Here is a 23,122-nt window from a genome sequence, read left to right on the forward strand (position 1 = left end):
TGTCTCTGTTCCTCTAGAATACTCTGACTAATAAAACTTCCAAGAAGAAATTTTATTCTAATAGTATACTTTGAGTTGTAGTTTGCTCAGGGTGACACAAGGAGTAAGTATTGAAGCCAGGTTGGCACAAAGCCTGCAGTCTTTCCAATATAACACCCTGCCACCCACCACAAATCTCCCCTTTCCCTGCTCCTTTGTTCTTATGTGAAGTAGACTCTTCCCTCTCCGATATTTTTTGCAAAATTCCGATCACCTATGCTTTAGCCTTAATGACGTCATTCTAACAGGTTTATGATACGTGTTTACATTTGGCTTTTTTCTCTTACCCATCTCCTTGGCTCTTTCTCAGAAGTTGAGCCGAGCCCATTAGAGTGCCCTCTCTTTATATTCATAAAGTCATGGTTAATTTTTTAGGAGTAAATGTAATTGAATTTTTTTCACGTTTGCTTTATATCAAGCATTTTCTTCTATGATTTCTACTACTCAAAGGTTTTGAAATGGCTTTCTTACATTTCTGCCAATGCTATATTACAAAGAAAGATACGTCCTGCATTAGATTGCTTTTGCTGCAAACTAACTACCACCAACTTAACGACAAAACAACACATACTTATTATTTCACAGTTTCTATAGGTCAGAAGTCCAGGCAACTGAATATTCTGATTCAGGGTCTCATCAGGCTGCAACCCATGTGTCAGCTGGGGCTGTGATCTTCTCTGAAGCCCTACTGGTGAAAGAGCCATTTCCACTCTTCTTGTGGCTATAGGACTCTGGCTCCTCTTGTTTTTTTCTGGTTGACATCCAGTGGCCTCTCTCAGATTTTGGAGGCTACCTGCAGTTCCTTGCCACATGGTCTTGTCCATATGCCCATGAACAACGTGGCAGCTTACTTCTGCAAAGCCAGCAGTGGAGGGCCATCTCTCTAGGGCATGCTAGCAATACAAAGATAGATAGATAGATAGATAGACAGATTGATCTTGTGTGTGTGTAGCAGTGGATCTTATATATATATATATATATATATATATATATATATATATATATATATATATATATATGTCTTGTAACATAATTATTGGATGGATATTCCATCACTTTTGTTGTATTCTAGTGGTTAGAAGGGTAGAGGATTATACAAGCGTTTAAATCACTGGGGATCACCTTAGGGCATATGTGTCACATGCCCTAACACTTTATTTGATGCTACTCCTGAACAAAGCATACCTTATCGCATTTTATTTACAGATGTAAGTATTAATGGTGACAAGATCACATTTCACATTAATAGATAAGCATGTAGGTACATAACTATTGTTTAATGTGGTAATCTGCGTCAGAGTGCTCTATATAATTCCATTGGCCAGTTATGTCTTGGAATTTTTATCCTAAGAAAATGAATTCATAAACCAGCATTTGAAAAATGAAGTATTTTTATTTGCATTATTTTATTAGCTAGGGTCAGAAAGCAAGCCACACTGGCTATGAGGTGCTCCAGACAGCGAGAAAAGCATGTGCTATCCTTCTTGTTCCTTCCATCTGGGTAAGTCATCCATTTTGAAAATAAAAGAGCAGAGTTGACTTCATTTCAAAAGTTCAAGAAATATGCATTAATTGCCTACTATGTGGCAGATACTTTACCAGGGCACAGAGAGTAAGAAAGGAAGATAAATAAAATCATCTTCTGGCCTTCAGGAAGATTTAATATTTGTATATCAATTATAAATTGAAGTAAACATAGGGTGCCATGGGTGCACAGATAAAAGAAACCTAGCTAAATTCTAAAGGGATAGTATAATAGGCTGAATAATAGCCCTCAAAGATATCAGGTCCTAATTAATTTCTGGAACCTGTAAATGTTAAGTTATATAAGAAAAGTTATCTGCAACTGTGATTAAGTTAAGAATCTTGAGATGCGGAGATTATCCTAGATTATCAGGGTGAGCCCTAAATGCAATCACAAGTATCTTTATAAGAAGGAGGCAGAGGGATATTTGACAGGAGAAGATAATGGGACCACAGAAGCAGAAATTGAAGTAATGCAGCCACAAGCCAAGGAAGGCTGGAAGACACCAAAAACTGGAAGAAGCAAGGAATGGACTCTCCCTTAGTGACTGAGGGAGCAGGACCCGGTGGACACCTTGATTCCAACCCAGTGAAACTGATTCTGGACTTCTGACCTAAGTAGCTGTAAGAGGATACATGTATGTGGTTTTATGCCACAACATTTGTAGTAATTGCTTACAGAAGCCATAGGAAACTAGTAGAGAAGGTATTATAGACAGAGAAAAGCTTGAGCACAGTCAGGAAAGGAGGAAGCAGATGAGAGATACTGGACACTGAAAAACCTCTGCATTACTTGAGAGCAAAGAATGAGTGAAAATGGTGGGAACTGAGGCTCATTTAAAAGACAAGGAGAAATCAGAGTGGCCTTATACACCATACTAAAGACATTATCCTGTAGGCATAAAGAGTTATCAAGAATTTTTAAGTAGGAGAGAAATGCTTTATTATTTATTTATTATTATGTATTATTTATTATTATTATCTATTATTTATACTCTACTCTGTAAAGTAATATAAAATACGGTTTGGAGATAGTGCAATAAAGGAGGTAAAAGAAGCTGAAGAAGTAGAAGCAGGAACACCTCTTAAAAAGCTATCTTATATTTTCAAAGGTTCTGAGTTAGAGCAGCAATGAGATCAGAGGAAACTTGTTTTGAGAAATACGTAGCCAATAAAAATAAGAAAATCTGGAGAGGTAGTATGAGAAAGGCAGTAAACCTTAGATGAGTAGCAAATTCTGATTTAAATGATTAGGTTGAGAGTAGTGTCATTAACAGGTTTTTGTTGTTTAATTTCACTATGAGAAGCAGTTTGAAGGAACAGACGCTTTCATTTTTAGACATGTTAAGTTGAAGGTACCCTCGGGGCTGTGCAGTAGTGAGTTGGCTGTACAAGTCTAATGCTAGTGAGAGAAGACACAGAGCTGGTAGAACATGCAGTTTGTCTTATCAATAAATTTTCAGTTCAGAGTTAAGATTTTTGTTTTTTTTCCGGACAGGGATTTCAAATTGATATATGAAAGATTTTTTGAAAAAGCACCCACTTTGATCTCTGGAGAAGAGAGAAAGATGTTCACATAGACTTTTCTACATTTGGTTTTTTAGATGGTTTCTTAAACCAAAGTGCCCAAGATATTTTGGAAATTCTAAAAAACATATTAAGTAAAATACTTCTGCTTATTTTAACGACCCCTTAAATAGGCATTATAGATCGTATTCTTCCCCGTTTATAGGCATGCATGCTGAGTCTCAGAGGGGATTTTAAGTATGCAACTCAGAGGAACACTCTTAGTAAGTAGAAGTTAGAATGTAAGCTACAGTTTCTTTGATACATAATCCCAGTGTTCTTTCTACTCCACCCTACTGTCTCTTGGCTTTAAGATATTTTTTCTCAAATCTAAATGATTCTTCTTCTTAACATTTGTTGAAGCTGATTTTTTTATCAGCTTTTTAGTACTATGTAACAAAACCAAAAATGTGACAGAAATCAATTTTACAAACAAATTATAGTCCTATAATATATAGCATAGCACTTACCATATAGCAGGTCTTACAACTGTCATTCATTCATTGTTGTCTGAAAATCTGAGTGTTCACAATCAAACCAAGGTTAATTGCTGAATTTGTATTTTAATAGATGAGATGTATATAGCCAAGTTATTATTCTAACTTCCGTTACAGAGAGATCCTTTGTTTCTGATAGACATTATCTATTTATCTAAGCAAATATTTGTGCTCTGTCACTCTTATAATTAAGTTCTTCCCAAAGGAACTCCAGCTGAGAACAGAAACCTTCCCATGAGAATCTGAAACAGAATTTCCTTTTGCAAATCTGTGTAATCTCGTGGTCCTTATTCTTAGACTTGTTTTCCTCATTCAATGATGACATTATTTAGCTATGTTCCATACAAGTTGCAAACAGAACTGTATTTTGTTATAGGAATCTTTGAAAATACAATCACAAAAAGTATATTTGATCAAGAAAGAACACTGACAGTTACCTTCCTCAAGAAAATGGTTTTTACACGTTACCAGTGCCTTGTTTAGTTTTCTGCCCTATATGTACACATTTTTAAAAACCATTTCTACCACTAGCCTGGTTCCTAAGAGTTTGGATTTGTTCCCACTCTTTGCTGTCTACCTGATTTAAAATTGTCATAGTGACCATCTGGGGAATTTGAGTTGGGCAGTAGTTCTCCACTGGACTTTAGGCCTGGACGAGCCAGCTGCTTCTCAGGGACTTGTCTCTGGGGCTGGGATTCACATACCCACCTCCATCTCAACCAAGCACAGCCCTCAGTCTGGGTTGCTCTATACCTTAGTGATCACTGATAACAAGTAAGCTTTAATATTTCAAGTCCTCCTGAATCTGAACAGAATTAATATACAGAAACAAAAGATGTTCAAAGATGTTCAGGACACCATTAATGGTAATAACCCCAGGGCTAATCAGTGGTAATGAAAATGAATGAGAAATTCTGAGAAATATTTGTGAAAATTTGTTTGCAGAAACAGAGTGGCTTAAGGATGATAAAAAGTTTTCCGGTCTGTAATACGGGGATACTAACTGCTTTATTAACAGGAGTGGGGAAATCGAGAAGAAAAGATCATTTAAATTCAAGACATATTCTATTTGAGAGTAAGCTGATTATTTCAATAGCTATTAAATTTATTAAGTAAGAAATATATTTCATAAGATCTCAGTGATATTACTCAGTTTTAGAAAAGGGAAAACAGGAGTGTCTGGATGTGAATATGAACTAGTTATTTAGATAGTTTCTATGAAGAGATGTTTTATTTTTTAAAGATATATTTATTCTAAAACTTTCAGATATTTAACTATTCCACTTATGGTGCATATATACCTCTTATTTAGTATCCCTCAAAGTCTTTTCCCAACAGGTTAGGTTCTGGTAAAATAGTTTTCTCCAGAGGGCAGGCCTTGTTAAGAAGAACAGAATGATCTGGCATATTTCAAAATGGTTCCTTGTCCTCTCCTCTTGCCAGAGGGCTATTTTTTTCCCTCGGGTACACACTGTAAGAATCTGATAGAGCTCCTGAGAGTAAAACTCACAAAAACATAGGGGCTTCCCTACAACTGGGTTCCCCTGGAGATTTTTACTGTCACACTTGTCTACACTGAGCCCCCAGCAATTCATTAGTTACAGTTCAGATTTTTCTATCACGGCACTGGTTCCCACAGAGATTTCTGCTTGTGGGTTTCTGTTCTGGTAAGTTGTGATTCTCTGTATTTGCCTGTCTGTCTCTTTAATTTTGGTGCATTGGTTTGCACTGTGACCTCATTTTTCTGATGGATCTAAGAAAAGTTGTTGATATTTTAGTTTGTTCAGCCTGTTACTTGTTAGGAGTGAGTGGTGACTTCTAATCTTCTTATGTACATATGAAACCCCTATATTTCCTTTTAAGGGAAAAAACATTGGTAACAGAAATCTATATAGTATGCTGGTTGAAATGGATAGGGCAATTATTATTATACTATTTTACAGTTGCTAAGAAGATTCTGGGAGGGAATAAATAATTACCCCATGATTACACATCAAAAATCAGCAAATCTATGCTTTCAACAAGCTTTGGCATTAATATTACACTTTAGACTTTCTTAGAAAAGGGAAAGCACATTTATAGAATTTCCAACATTTCTTAAGTTGGAATACATATTTTTCAGATAGCTGCCATCTTGTAAGTCACCAGTCAAGAACTCAAATGCATTTAAGTATTAGGCAAGTAAAACAAATGTGTGAAATGACATGAAATGGACTGAGATAAAGCAAAGGAGGTTCTGCACATGATGGTGAACTGAGGAGTGAATGCCTACCCCCATTTAAAGGTGTTCAAGCACAAATTTAGGGGGAAAAAAACAAGCTAAAAATTCTCTGGCTGGGCTTGTGCCCCAAGTCACAGTTTTTAAAAAGCTCTGTAAGTAATCAAATTTTCTTTTCTTGATGAATTTTTAAATTTTTAAAATGATATGACATAATTAGATTATGAGTTTCATTTTGAATGCACCCAAACATAAGAAATCAAGATTTATGCCCTCAAACTACTCTATTGGTTCAAATCTAGGACTAAAATATCTCACAGAGAAAACCAAAAAAGAAAATGAATACATTACCAAAAATAAAGTTGAAGATAAATTATAAGACAAGCTAAAAATAAAACATATGGGAACCAAACAAACATACTTATCATGAAGGGAATCTGATTATGGGACTAATACCCTTTTAAAATATTTTGTAGGTAAAAATATAACATGAACTTTTGCAAACCCTACCTCATTTAAACCTCACAATAATGATATCAGTAATATAGTTCTTTTTCTTAATCCTTAAAATTACATGGTATTACTGTCATCAGTTTTTACAGTCCAAGTGACTTGTTTTAGATTTATCTTCATCATACAAATGCCTATTATGTTTCAGATCTTCCCTACAGAATAATTCCCTTCTCCTGAAATTATATCCTTGTAAGTTCCTTTAGTAACAATCTATTGGAAGTAAGCTGTATGCTTATTTTGTCTGAAATTGTCTTTACTTATCTCTTGTTCTTGAGAGAAAATTTCTTTGAATATATTGGTTGGTATGTATTTGGCCTCTGAAGTGATCATACCATTTTATTCTGCCTTTCATTGTTGCTATTGCTACTGTCAGACTTTGAAGGTAATCTCTATTTGCTCTCTGGCTTTTTTTCCTCTAGGATCTTTATCTTGCACTTGCTGTTCTTCAATTTTATGATAATGTGTTTATGTCTGTATTTTGTGTAACCTGTTTTGTTTGGGATTTCTGTGTTTTTATTCAATTGTATAAAGTCCATAGCTAATATTTATTTAATTACAGCCTCTCAACTTTTTATTTTATTCTTCTGGAACTCAACTGGATATGTGTTAACATTCTCTTTAGATGTACTATGACATTTAACCTCTGTTTCATGTATTTCTCTTTTAATATTTGCAGACCATACAGTATTCTATGTAGCTCCTTCAGATCTATATTGCAGTTCACTAATTTTCTCTTCAGCTCCTATTTATCCAGTTCATTAAAATATATGTGATATTAAGAATGGATGATTTATGACATGTTAGTAAAGATACTGCTTATAGGATTTAGGGAAAACAACAAAAAAAATCTGGGAAGAGTTACTATATCTAAGCCTGAAGGCATAAGAGAAGACAGCAGTCTTAAGAAGCTATAAAAAAAAGCTGCTTGGACAGCACAACCTAACAAGATTTCCGATCTTTGTAGAATGATATAGCCAAGCCAAAGCAACCCAGCAGAAAGCGATACTGGAGGACAATACTTCAGCCTCATTCTTCTGCCACCTTCCAGTTTACTATAATTTACTACAATGGGTCCCATTGGTGTAACCCAACCAAAAGCCAGAGGGCAAGAAAGCAAGCCAATACAATTCATTCATTCTAGTCAGTATCTCAAGGCACAGAACAAAGCAGAAGAAAATGGAGGAGCAAAGAGAAAACATCCAGCACAATGGGACATGTTATGATTACCTTAGTCTATGTAGTATTTTTGATTAAAGCTCTATATATGATCACTTTTTAAATTGTTCTTTTTGAAGGAACAAAAAAAGAAAAAGCAAGTGCTGCCATTGTATTGTATGACAGAATGTTCCTTCAGAAATATTTTAGTCATTCAACACAGAGATCTGATATAGTCCTAAGAGTCACTCACCATTGAGGTCAAGAGGTTCATTAAAGTACTGGGGTAAAGTATATATTAGATTTATTCATTAAGGCATTCAGTTTTGGAATGAATGTGGCAAAATTTTCTTTTGCAGGAAGATAAAAGTCTAGTACTCACCTGTTTCTTTATTTTTTATTTATCCCTTCAGTTGCAATTATCATCATTGTTATCATCATCAAAACCTCTGTGTGTGACTGAATTTAAAGTTAAGGAAAGCATTTCAATATTTTTTCATGTAAGATAATCTAGAATAATGCCAGACAAAAAATTAGGATAGTTAATTTTATTCTCTGACTTAAATTCTAGTTTGTCACAATACACTAGTTTAAAAGTGTAATCCTTAAATATTCTCAGTGCAGCTTCAAAAAACCTAAAATCTGGACTCATGAAATTAATTGCTCTTTCCTTCTCTTAATCATTTTTAACTCTGATCCAAATAAGCAATCTAAATATATCTGTGAAAAGATAATTATGCCAGTTAGATTTAGTTGATCTAAAGACTTAGAGCCCAGTAAATTACTCTTTATATATTGCTAATTCAAATGTTTTGTAATGTTTAGAGTTTAATTTATATTGAGTATTTTAACTTAATTTTTGTACGAATAGAGGACTAAAAGTCTACGGTTTTTAATAGGAGACTCTCTCTTTAATTCCCAATTCCAGCTTAGTAGGAGAGCCAAAGAACATGAGTAAATTCCAGCATCCATTGTTTCAAAGACCTATTATAAACATAGCTAATACTTATTCACACCTTACCCTTTTTCCTGCCTGTTTCATATCAGTTCTCACACTTCCTCTTTTCTGCAAACCACTGACATTTTTTAAACACTCTGCTTTAGGCCTTGGCTCTGATATATGTAATTTCTGATCCAGTTTTTGCCTTCTGGCTCATAGTTTGTCTCGATCCAAAGCATGATCGTATTTGAGACAAATTCCCAACTAATTCACATATCAGATTTGGCCTTTGGCAAGTCTCATGAGTGCTTCTTAGTGTGGCTTCTGTGAATACAGACCACCATGTTTAGAACCAAAATCTCTCCCAGCTTTAAGTCTAACAGATTCAGATTTTTAACATTATCAAGTCCTCTATTTTGTAGATCGACAAGACTTGGAAAACAAATAAAAACCGTTAACATCATTTCAAATTGGCAAGTTGCCTATTCTACAGAAAGTATCTGATCTGTGGGTGAAAATTTCCTGTTAAGTAGTTTACAGAAAATATGCTGATAAAGTTGACCTTTTCTACAGCAGGGCAATCTCAAGAGTATGCTGTGTTTCATAAAATGACCCTTGAGATAACAGAAGATCCAAAAAAAATGTGTAGAGGTTAAGAACATATATATGTGTGTGTGTGTGTATATATATATATGTATGTATAACTGAATCACTTTGTTGTAGAGCAGTAATTAACACAACACTGTAATTCACCTATACTTCAATAAAAAATAAACTTAAAAAGGAATCAAAAGTAAAGAAAAATCCTATATATACTATATCCCTTGAAGTTTTTATCACATGACTATGAAATATAAGCTAGAAATCAATAAACTCTCTTCTACAAAAAAAAAAAGTGTAGAGGTTAAAACATTAAACTGAATTCTCAGCATCCACCAGTTATAACTATACAAATTTGGAAAATTTTCTTAACCTTTTTTTCGTATCAGTTTTTTCATGTATAAAATGGGCATAATAAGAGTGATTCTGTCAAGGGGCTGATGGAGGAATAAGTTAATGCATAGAAGTAAGCACTCAACAAGTGCCACCTCATTATGATTTCACAGTTCCTTCTAAATTTAGGAGCCTTATGATTCCCCAAGCCTCTAGTTTCCTATGACAGGCTGAGAGATTTTCCTGTTCTTCTATTCTTCTAGCAAAGGGGAAAAACATATTGTATCAAAAGACACAATAACAAACAAACAGATATTTACTCTGAGTTCTGGACTGTGAGTGTTTCTATAGGATCTACTATTTAAAATGACAGAAGACATGGATGACACATCTATATGATCTGTCCCAGATGACAGTATAGTAAGTGCAACTTTTGTTGGCTTTGGGGGTAAAAGCCCTATAAACTTCTATGCAATACATTTACAACCTCAAGCCAAGATTATACCTGGAAAAATGATTTTCTCTTAAGTAGGGATCCAAACACTTTAGTGCATCTAAACTCCTGGAAAATTTGTTAAAACGCAGTTCCCAGGGCTACAACCCAACCTACTTAATAGTAATTTCTGCAGAGTCTGGCCTCAAGAAAATGAATTTTACCTCCGTGTTGGGACACACAATTTTAAGGGCACTAGCCTGCTGTGGCCCTCTTTGCATGGCAAAGCAATAAAGCTATTCTTTTCTACTTCATCCCCCCCCACAAAAATGCATTTTAACATGTACCCTAGGTAATCTCGAAGCAGATGGTAGGTGGCTCCAACGTAACTGGAAAACACTTCTCAAGGTGCTGTAACTAAAGTCCCAAGTAAATGAGATGCCTATGGAGACCTAATAAGAGTATTTATTCAATTAACCCATTTGTAAACAGAGATTGGTCCACCATTCACACATGCTTTCCAGTTCCCAAAGTAATGCCTGCCCAAGTAAATTCTATGGCCATTGCCCTAGAAGATGATGCATCTGGTTGGTGGAGTGGGATGTTCCTCAGTTGTATTTTATACAGTGAGCATGGGAAAGATGGAATGATGGGCCATTTTGCATATTTGGAGTGTCTGAGGAATTGAGAACTCATACTACTTAATGTAGTAAATCAAGGAGGAGAGTTTATATTAGATGATACACAAATAGACATAGGGCAGATCATGGAATAAGTTGTAGGTTAAAGTAATGATTTTGAATTGTATTTTGAGAACTAGGGGAAGTCTTTATAGATGACCACTTTTGCCTGTGTGTAGGGAATGGGTTTTAGGAGGCAAGAGTGGAAGCAGAAAGATTAGATAAAAGGTCAACCCAGCAGTCTAGGCAGGAAAGAACAATGGCTTGATTAAAATGAAGCAGCAAAAATGGACAGAAGAGTTTAGATTCAAGATGTATGAAGATAGAATAAACAAAAATTGGAAATAAATTGAAAATAATGAAAAACGTAAAGGAAGAAATCAACATTCTTCAAGAACTTTGGATTGGGGAAAATAGGATTTATGGTAACATTTACTGAGATTGAAAAACAAAAAAGAGTTGGCAGGATCTGGGAACAAATTGGAAGATGTGAAGAATCAAAAACTTCATTTTGAACCTTTTGAAATTTAGGTTATTAGATCTGAGTCAGCTTCTCAGAGAAGATTCTGGATAAAGATGTATTTTTGTAATCATCAACATAAAAATGGAGGGTCGACATAGAAGGAAACATTTCTGCCAATCTATAGAAATTTAAATTGCCTGAGAAACAATTATTGTCATGTATCCAGTTCATGTATTATAGTTTCTTGTAAAACTGCATTTGAAAGGAGAGTTTTCTCTCTAAGAATGCTTTTTTGCATTGAATCAGAAGCATCAACATAACCTGGGAGCATATTAGGAACATAGAATTGCAGGTCCCACTCCTGGCTTACTGAATCAGTATCTACATTTTAACAAAATTCCTAGGTGGTTCATATGCACATTAAAGTACAAGATGGTACCACTTTAGCTTATGGAATGGTGGGAAAGAGGGAAAAGAGTTAAGGAAAGGCAGTATACTGCTATACATGGGAATCTGGGGCCACTGACCTGGCCTCCAGTGCTTTGAAATTTCTCTTTTTTAAATTTATTTATTTAATTTATTTATTTTTGGTTGCGTTGGGTCTTTGTTGCTGCGCGCGGGCTTTCTCTAGTTGCGGCGAGCGGGGGCTACTCTTCATTGCGGTGCGCAGGCTTCTCATTGCAGTGGCTTCTCTTGCTGCAGAGCACGGGCTCTAGGTGCACAGGCTTCAATAGTTGTGGCACGTGGGCTTCAGTAGTTGTGGTTCACGGGCTCTAGACCGCAGGCTTAGTAGTTGTGGTGCATGGGCTTAGTTGCTCTGCGGCATGTGGGATCTTCCAGACCAGGGCTTGAACCCGTGTCCCCTGCATTGACAGGTGGATTCTTAACCACTGTGCCACGAGGGAAGCCCTGAAATATCTCTTTACTATGCATTTGTGTGCTGCTACCACTGCTACGAGGATTATACAAAAGAATTCACCAACCTGTACAACAAGAACATTGTATAGTTTCCACTGAGGTCAAGAATAATATTTTATTCATCTGTGTATGCTCAGTACTTATCTTGGATATATATGTAAATGTCAGTATATAATATCTCCAGGGAAAAGTGGAATGAATGAAGGCAAGTTACCAAATTCAGAGCAATTTTTCCCCTAGAATCATAGAATGTGTAACTAAGGCAATCTCAGAGATCATTTAGCTCAGCCCATTTAGCTAACAGGCATTTTAAAGGAGGCTCTTTGCAGAATTTTCTCAGTTTATTATCTGATCTTATACATTTATATCACTTTAATTCCAGACCATTTGTTTTTCCTTAATTACTATTTTGAAATTTTATGTTTGATGAAGTCTGTATAAATCAATATGTTTCATGGCTGTTGTATCACTCTAAATTACTTTTATTATTGTTCTTTCTCTAAATTACTTTTATTATTGTTCTTTAATATTATAATGTAATTTTAACTTTGCAATATTCGTGTCATTTTAATTAAAAATTCTTATTTTTAAACTAAAAGCTACACTTTAAGACTAAATGACCACTGTGTGTGTATATGAATAGTTAATATAAATACATCAAAATGAGTTACAGACTAATTAAATTAGTTTAAGAACATTTATAGATTTATAAAAGCTTTTACTCATAAATAAATACTGTAGTTATCCCCACAGGCCCAAATGTACCAATCAAAATTTAGCTTGGGTATTAAGATTGATAGCACACATCAAGAGGTTCTGAAAAGGTTTATTACTCATATAATGAGGCTTTCTGGGATAGCAGTGCAGGCTCCCAAGCAGATCCAAAATGGCTAAGGAGCAGGGAAATGAGTCGATCTTAGCTTTTACTGCGATTAGAATGGGGCTGGGTTGAGGGTGCCAGTGCACATGGCCAATGCTTGAAGTGTTCAAACTTCCTGCTGGCACCAAATGAGGAAGTACCTGGGCTGTTTTATCAGCTTGTGCGCCTATGGGGTAGAGGGGGCAAGGGGAGTTGTGTGATGTGAAATCTATCAGCAGTCAAACATTAAAAATTCAGTCAGAGTCTTATTATAATAAGAAATAAACATTTTTATTTTAAATATTTAGCTGCATTGGTAAAACTTAAAGAAAGAATAATTTCTGAGACATCTTTAAAATATACATCATGTATTTCCCAATAATTAAACTAACTGCAATCAACAGTTACTAAGGGATTGCAAAAAAATTTCAATATGGAGATAAATATAATTTCTTTGATAACTCAAATTTTTCACCACTCTTTTTTTCCATGTTGCAATGTTTCGCAGAGTTCAAGACGTTTCCCACAGAAGGTTTATAATTTAAAACAAGAACATGCAAATATTTTATGTTGGTTTAAACAGTTTGATTTATATTTGATCACTTTAAATTACTTTAAATATTTTCCATCTTTTAAAAAAAACTTTATCCTTTTAACTAACCATCTTATTTACAGATATGATGGTTACAAATCCACACACAAAAAAGTGTATTCTAAAATTCATCAGGTTTTATCATAATTTAAAAACACGTTACATGACTTGACTTTCTAATATTGACTCTTATCCTCCGAACTGAAGAAGCCCTTACTATATTAGCAGAAGATTATCCTAAAACATCAGCATTTCTACCATAATGAGAGAACAGAGGCTGAAAAGTTCTGAGCCTACTCATGACTTAACTGTTTCTACTTTTAGAGCATGACTGACCTTTCTCAAGCACAGGATTTGAAGGGACATTCATACAACTTTTGGGGACTTCAAAAAGTTAGGAACTTTCACCCCTGAGTTTAATATGATTGATGTCCATACATTTCAAATTTTAGAGCTTTGGTGAATGGCTATGATGAAAATCAATGTTATTTTGACAATTTGGTGGTAAAAAAAACTCTAAGGAATGGTCTTTTCTAAAAATATCACAAAATGTCTATTACGGGAATATGAGACTGGTTAAGCAAATGCTAGTTAACTAGAAATTATCATTTCTATTATATATTCATTTTGTGTATGTGTGTCCTCTTTTCCTCTGCTGAGATATAAAAATGTACATGAAAGAACAGTGATTTATATATGTAAACTGACATATGTTGAAAGAACATAATGAAGGTGGAATATGCATTTCTTCTTTTAAAAAAGAGCAAAAATATTTCTTTTGTTGAAATTTTAGTACCCATCAAGCCCAGTTCAAAATTTACTTTGTCATTCATATTTACCCTGGTCTACCCAGATATATTTAATCTCCCTTCTACTTAAAGATTTAAAGAACAACGACAAGAAATAACAAAGCTCATAGATACAGAGAACAGACTGGTGGTTTCCAGAAGCAGGGGATGGAGCGTGAGCAAATGAGTTAAGGGGGAGTTAAAGGGACAAACTTCCAGTTATAAATTAAAGAAATCATGAGGATGTATTGTACTTTTGAAAGACAGTAAGGGAGTAGATTTAAAAAATCCTCACAACAAGAAAAAAAATTTATGTATGGGGATGATATTATTAGACTTATTGTAGTGATCATTTCACAATATATACAAATATTGAATCATTATATTGTACACTTGAAACTAATATATTATACATCATTTATACCTCAAAAAAAGATTTAAGTGTTTATCCTTCATTTAGTCACATTCTGCCTTGACTATTGCTTTGAATTTATTTACCTCTACTGAAGCTTCTACTACAAAAAATCCAGTCTTACATTAATGTGATTCAAAGAAATATATATGTGTATATATGTATATACATACATACACACACACACATATATATATATACAATCTTTGCAAGATTGAAAGATGGATGAGAAAGTAATCTTGAGGAGAAGCATATGAATAGCATATGACTAGACCGCTGGGACTGTGCACAGTATATAAGGATATTTGTGTCCCATTTGTGCTGACCAGAGAGTACCCGTGAAGAGGAGACTTTTAATAATTAAGTAAGATGACCCATCCTATGAAATTCTGTCAGGTGCCATTCTGTGTACTTATAAAGCATCCATGACAGCAGGAAGAAAGGCTATGCATGGCCTCAAATTCATAATATCCCTCACCAAGGCTCATCTTCCAACTACCACTATTAAGGATCCTGTTGACAACAGCAGAAACAAATTCCTAGTCTTTGATCTGGCATAATTCCCTGGGAGTACCAGACGTGGTGGCAGGTTGTTTCCACTATCTCCTTGCATCATCGAAGGAGTAATGATTTACCCTCAGATGAAGAGATTCGTATACCAGATTAATACACAGATTTGTTTTTCCAGTCTGAAACTTTTCTGTCAGCACCACCATTCATGCTTTATCCATCATTTTGACATTCCACACATCATCGTGGGATTCAGTTCCTGGCAAAGGAATGGTGTTATAACCTACTGGAGGCTCAATACAAAATCATCCGGGATACATAAACTACACATTGAGGATGCTATTATTTAAGATGTGGTATATTCCTCCAAGGAGAGGCCACATATAGTGCCATCTACTCTAGAGCCCTCTACCCAGTAACAAAGGAACAGAAAAGAAAATGTCCCCTGTCACTGACAGCAAACAAACCACGTTCCCATATCTGTAAAGTTGATCAGTTGGTTGGGAGGTTTTAGTGCTTAAGAGAGAAATGTTTCCACTAGGGCACAGTCAAGGTCCTATTAAATTGGAAGCTGAAACAGGCCCTGACCATCTCAGGCTCCCCATGCAGATTCAGTCAGGCAAAATAACGGAGAATTGTATTGGCTGATGTGTGACTGATTCTAAATCCTCAGGGCAAACTGAGCCACTGTTACTCAATGAGGATAAGGAGAATATATTGAAAACCAGAAGTTATTACTGATGCACTGCCTAGTATTGCTTTTATGAGCATGCTAGTACATTGGAAATTTTTACATGCCAACTTGATAAAGACATAACCACCAAGGATTCAATCTATGTAAATATGCAGGTTTTGGTCACCTCATGGAAGAGGAATCTTTTCTAGCTGAGATACTGATAAAAGGTAATCCTCAATCATAAGCACTGAGTATAATTATTTTGCTATTACTCATTACAATCTTGATCAGTCAAAAAAATGTTTTGATTCACAGTCTTTTTTTTCATATATTTTAGCGGCAGTAATATATTTTGCCATTGGAAGATTAGACATATAATTACTTAGTCATCTAATTATTTGAGATTTTACCTTTGACTCTTAATCCATTTGAAATTTGATGCATAGCTTGAGGTATTTATATGTTTCTACCTTAAAAATTAATAACCTTACCAACTGAATGATTTTAAATTTATTTAATTATAATATATAATGAATGATTTCTCAGGTGGGTAAAGTATAATCTTTATTATTTACGAAATTATTTTGTATGAGGCAAAACAAATACATATTATTTCAACTGTTGGTGATGGTGACAGAATTTCTTTTAGTATAGAACCTTCTTTGGGGAGGAGCATATGTTGGATAAATTAGTTAAATGATGTAGAAATTTTTCTGATTAAAAGTTAGAACTGGCGAACATTTTATCACAATCAGTACAAACCTTTCTCACTTCCTTTTTCCTTCTTCCACTTGCACGTGTCCCGTGCAAATCTACCATTTCTCTTGTTCATTCTATTCCTTCATGTTGCTCATTAAAATGTTACATTTTATACCCAGTATTGTTCGCAATCTACAAGGTTTTTATCATTTAGATAAAAGCAATCTACTTCATGCACAGCTGGTTTCCGGTATGATCTAACAGTTTTAGTGGTATGTCTCAGACACCTAATGCCACACAGAGCATTGCTGAGCTTTTCCCATACGTAAATTATATTACTTGTAGATGAACTTGTATCTGGAAAGAGTTTCAGCTCATTTAATGAAACGTCTAACATCAAATTTCATTGAAAATGTGCCTGCAAACACTATTTTCCATTGCATATATATTCTTGATTTATTTTGTTTTTATTACATATTTCTAAAACATAACTTTGTATATGAATATTGATGTTTTAAACATTTATACCACATTTTATGTCTTTATTTTAGTGATTTCTTTTTATTTTCGATTGCAATGTACTACTTGAAATTTGTAATTAAAGAAGTTTAATTGAACTGTATTTTGTTTGCATGGTTATTTTATTGTTATTAATATATGTCATATCACTTAAAGTCCATGAATCTACATTTTTGAAAATTAGCCAATTGGCTTTAATTTCACATCCCTGCATCATTTTCAAGAGATCAAAATTTTGTTGTCTTGCTTTAGATCATGTTTAAGTTGTTTTTTTTTTTTTTTTTTTTTGCAGTACGCGAGCCTCTCACTGTTGTGGCCTCTCCCATTGCGGAGCACAGGCTCCAGACGTGCAGGCTCAGCGGCCATGGCTCACGGGCCCAGCCGCTCCGCGGCATGTGGGATCTTCCCGGACCGGGGCGCGAACCCGTATCCCCTGCATCGACAGGCGGACTCTCAACCACTGCTCCACCAGGGAAGCCCATGTTTAAGTTTTAAATTGGAAATTTCAAGTTGAATGCCGTAACTAATTAAATGTTTCCATCCTTTTATATGTGAGTGTAATACTTTTCATTTTAATCTTATGAAGTGTTTTGGGAAAAAATACATAGGAAAAGAGGAGCAATAAAATCAAGTAATGGCTCTACTGAAAGTTTAACATGATTACCTCCATCTTTCATTTTAGAAATTGAGTTTTGGTGAAAAATAGTCATGTTTGCTACATACATTACTTTGTATTATCTTAGTCTAATAAAATATCAAGCAGAAGCATGGAGTGGATGGGAACTAGTAGGAGAGAAACATTTGGCAAGTAAAATGAAATGAAACCACTGAAAAAGCACTCATTCTTAATTAAGAACTGAGAACCTGACATTGCTGGGGGGAAAAAAAACATCTACAGAAAATTTTTTAAAATCGATCTTTATTGGAGTATAATTGCTTCACAATACTGTGTTAGTTTCTATTGCACAACAAAGAGAATCAGCCATATGCATACATATGTCCCCATATCCCCTACCTATTGAGCCTCCCTCCCATCCTCCCTATCCCACCCCTCTATGTCATCACAAAGCACCATGCCGATTTCCCTGTGCTATACTGCTGCTTCCCACCAGCCAACTATTTTACATTCCGTAGTGTATATATGTCGATGCTATTCTTATTTTGCCTCAGCTTCGCCCTCCCACCCCACGTCCTCAAGTCTATTCTCTCTGTGTACATCTTTATTCCTGCCCTGCAACTAGGTTCATCAGTACCATTTTTTTTTAGATTCCATATATATGCATTAGCATATGGTATTTGTTTTTCTTTTTCTGACTTACTGAAATATGAAGTACTCTGTATGACAGACTCTAGGTCCATCCACCTCCCTACAAGTAAATCAATTTCGTTTCTTTATATGGATGGTAATATTGCATTGTATATATGTACCACATCTTCTTTATCCATTCATCTGTCTATGGACACTTAGGTTGCTTCCATGTCCTGGCTATTGTAAATAGAGCTGCAATGAACATTGTGGTACATGACACTTTTTGAATTTTGGTTTTCTCAGAGTATATGCCCAGTAGTGGGATTGCTGGGTCATATGGTAGTTCTATTTTCAGTTTCTTAAGGAACTTCCATACTGTTTTCCATAGTGGTTGTATCAATTTACATTCCTACCAACAGTGCAGGAGGGTTCCATTTTCAACACACTCTTTCAAGCATTTAATGTTTCTAGATTTTTTGATAATGGCCATTCTGACTGGTGTGAGTTGATACCTCATTGTAGTTTTGATTTGCATTTCTCTAATAATTAGTGATGTTAAGCATCTTTTCATGTGCCTCTTGGCCATCTGTGTGTCTTCCTTGGTGAAATGTCTATTTAGGTCTTCTGCCCATTTTTTTTTTTAACATCTTTATTGGGGTACAATTGCTTTACAATGGTGTGTTAGTTTCTGCCTTATAACAAAGTGAATCAGCTATACATATACATATATGCCCACATCTCCTTCCTCTTGCATCTCCCTCCTATTTCCACCCATTTTTTACTGGATTGTTTTTTGATATTGAGCTCCAGGAGCTGTTTGTATATTTTGGAGATTAATCCTTTGTCTGTTGTTTCATTTGCAAATATTTTCTCCCATTCTCAGGGTTGTCTTTTTGTCTTGATTATGATTTCCTTTGGTGTGCAAAAGCTTTTAAGTTTAATTAACTCCTATTTGTTTATTTTTGTTCTTATTTCCATTACTCTAGGAGGTGGGTCAAAAAAGATCTTACCGTGGTTTATGTCAAACAGTGTTTTTGGCTATGTTTTCCTCTAAGAGTTTTATAGTGTCTGGTCTTACATTTAAGTCTTTAATCCATTTGGAGTTTATTTTTGTATGGTGTTAGGTAGTGTTCTAATTTCATTCTTTTACATGTAGCTGTCCAGTTTTCCCAACACCACTTATTGAAGAGGCTGTCTTTTCTCCATTGTATGCTCTTACCTCCTTTGTCATAAATTAGGTGCCTATATGTGTGTAGGTTTATCTCAGGGCATTCTACCTTTTACCACCTACCTATATTTCTGTTTTTCTGCCAGTACCATACTGCATTGATTACTGTAGCTTTGTGGTATAGTTTGAAGTCAGGGAGCCTGATTTCTCCAACTACGTTTTTCTTTCTCAAGATTGCTTTGGCAATTCAGGGTCTTTTGTCTTTCCGCATGAATTGTAAAATTTTTTGTTCTAATTCTGTGAAGAATGCCATTGGTAGTTTGATAGGGATTGCATTGAATCTGTAGATTGCTTTGGGTAGTACAGTCATTTTCACAATGTTGATTCTTCCAATCCAAAAACATGGTATATTTCTCCATCTGTTTATGTCATCTTTTATTTCTTTCATCAGTGTTTTATAGTTTTCTGAGTAGAAGTCTTTCGCCTCCTTAGGCAGGTTTATTCCTAGGTATTTTATTCTTTTTTTTTGCAATGGTAAATGTGAGTGTTTCCTTAATTTCTCTTTCTGATTTTTTGTTGTTGGTGTATAGGAATGCCAGAGATTTCTGTGCAATTTTGTATCCTGTAACCTTACCAAATCATTGATTAGTTCTAGTAGTTTTCTGGTGGCATCTTTAGGATTTTCTATGTATGTATCATGTCATTGGCTAACATTGACAGTTTTACTTCTTCTTTTCCAACCTTTATTCCTTTTATTTCTTTTTCTTCTCTGATTGCTGTGGCTAGGACTGCCAAAACTATGTTGCATAAGAGTGGTGAGAGTGGACATCCTTGTCTTTCCTGACCTTAGTGGAAATGCTTTCAGTTTTTCACCATTGATTATGATGCTTGTTGTGGGTTTGTCACATATGGTCTTTATTATGTTGAGGTAGGTTCCCTCTATGCCCATTTTCTGGAGAGTTTTTATCATAAATCATTGTTGAATTTTGTCAAAATCTTTTTCTGCATTTATTGAGATTATCATATGGTTTTTATTCCTTAATTTGTTAATGTGGTGTATCACAGTGATTGATTTGCATATATTGAAGAATCCTTGCATCCCTGGGATAAATCCCACTTGGTCATGCCGTATGATCCTTTTAATGTGCTGTTAGATTCTGTTTGCTAGTATTTTGTTCAGGATTTTTGCATCTATGTTCATCAGTGATATTGGTATATAATTTTCTTTTTTTGTGATAGCTTTTTCTGGTTTTGGTATCAGGGTTATGGTGGCATTGTAGAATGAATTTGTCCTTCTGTAATTTTTTAGAATAGTTTGAGAAGGATTGGTGTCAGATCTTCTCTAAATGTGTGATAGAATTCACCTGTGAAGCCATCTGGTCCTGGACTTTTGTTTGTTGGAAGATTTTTAATCACAGTTTCAATTTCAGTACTTGTGATTGGTTTGTTTATTTTTTCTATTTCTTCCTGGTTCAGTCTTGGAAAGTTATACCTTTCCAAGAATTTGTCCATTTCTTCGTGGTTGTCCATTTTATTGGCATATAGTTGTTTGCAATAGTCTCTTATAATACTTTGTATTTTTGCAGTGTCAGTTGTGATTTCTCCTTTTTTGTTTCTAATTTAATTTAATCTAATTAATCCTCTCCTTTTTCTTGATGAGTCTGGATAAGGATTTATCAATTTTGTTTGTCTTCTCAGAGCCAGCTTTTAGTTTTATTGATCTTTATTATTTTTTTTTGTTTCTATTTCATTTATTTCTGCTCTGATATTTATGATTTCTTTCCTTCTACTGGCTTTGGGTTTTCTTTGTTCTTCTTTCTCTAGTTGTTTTAAGTGTAGGGTTAGATTGTTTATTTGAGATTTTTCTTCTTTCTTGAGGTGAGATTGTGTTGCTATGTACTTCCCTCTTAGAACAGCTTTTGCTGTGTCCCATAGGTTTTGGGTCGTCATGTTTTCATTGTCATTTGTTTCCATGTATTTTATTATTTCTTCTTCGATTTCTTCAGTGATCTCTTGGTTATTTAGTAGCACACTGTTTAGCCTCCATGTATTTGTGGTTTTTACAGTTTTCGTCCTGTAATGGATTTCCAATCTCATAGCATTGTGGTCAGAAAAGATGCTTGATATGATTCAATTTTCTTAAATTTACTGAGGCTTGATTTGTGACCCAAGATGAGAATGATCCTGGAGAATGTTCCATGTGCACTAGAGAAGAAAGTGTATTCTACCACTTTTTTTTTTTTTTTTTTTTTTTTTTTTTTATTCTACCACTTTTGGGTGGAGTGTTCTATAAACATCAATTAGATCTATCTGGTCTATTGTGTCATTTAAAGCTTGTGTTTCCTTATTTATTTTCTTTTTGGATGTTCTGTCCATTCGTGTAAGTGGGGTGTTAAAGTCTCCTACTATGATTGTGTTACTGTTATTTCTCCTTTCATGGTTGTTAGCATTTGCCTTATGTATTGAGGTGCTCCTATGTTGGGTGCATAACCATTTATAATTGTTATATCTTCTTCTTGGATTGATCCCTTGATCATTATGTAGTATCCTTCTTTGTCTCTTGGAATATTCTTTATTTTAAAGTCTATTTTCAACAAAGGAAACCATAAACAAGACAAAAAGACAACCCTCAGAATGGGAGAAAATATTTACAAATGAAGCAACTGACAAAGGATTAATCTCCAAAGAATACAAGCAACTCATGCAGCTCAATATCAAAAAAAACAAACAACCCAATCCAAAAAAGGGCAGAAGACCTAAACAGACATTTGTCCAATGAAGATATACAGATTGCCAACAAACAAATGAAAGAACGCTCAACATCATTAATCATTAGAGAAATGCAAATCAAAACTACAATGAAATATCATCTCACACCGGTCAGAATGGCCATCATCAAAACACCTACAAACAATAAATGCTGGAGAGGGCGTGGAGAAAAGGGAACCCTCTTGCATTGTTGGTGGGAATGTAAATTGATACAGCCACTATGGAGAACACTATGGAGGTTCCTTAAAAAACTAAAAGTAGAACTACCATACTACCCAGAAATCCCACTACTGGGCATATACCCTAAGAAAACCATAATTCAAAGAGTCATGTACCAAAATGTTCATTGCAGCTCTATTTACAATAGCCAGGACATGGAAGCCACCTAAGTGTCCATCAACAGATGAATGGATAAAAAAGATGTGGCACATATATACAATGGAATATTACTCAGCCATAAAAAGGGACGAAACTGAGTTATTTGTAGTGAGGTGGATGGACCTAGAGACTGACATACTGAGTGAAGTAAGTCAGAAAGAGAAAAACAAATACGATATGCTAACACATATATATGGAATCCAAAAAAAAAAAAGAAAGAAAAAAGAAAAAAAATGGTCAGAAGAACCTAGGGGCAAGATGGGAATAAAGATGCAGACCTACTAGAGAATGGACTTGAGGATACAGGGAGGAGGAAGGGTAAGCTGGGACAAATTGAGACAGTGGCATGGACAAATATACACTACCAAACGTAAAATAGATAGCTAGTGGGAAGCAGCCGCATAGCACAGGGCACAGGGAGATCAGCTAGGTGTTTTGTGACCACTTAGAGGGGTGGGATAGGGAGGGTGGGAGGGAGGGGAGATGCAAGGGGGAAGAGACATGGGGACATATGTATATGTATAACTGCTTCACTTTGTTATAAACCAGAAACTAACACACCATTGTAAAGCAATTATACTCCAATAAAGATGTTTAAAAAAAAAATTCCATGTGAAAGATGCC

The sequence above is a fragment of the Grampus griseus genome, assembly GCF_964374135.1.
Source record: "Grampus griseus genome assembly, chromosome: 11".
NCBI lineage: Eukaryota > Metazoa > Chordata > Mammalia > Artiodactyla > Delphinidae > Grampus > Grampus griseus.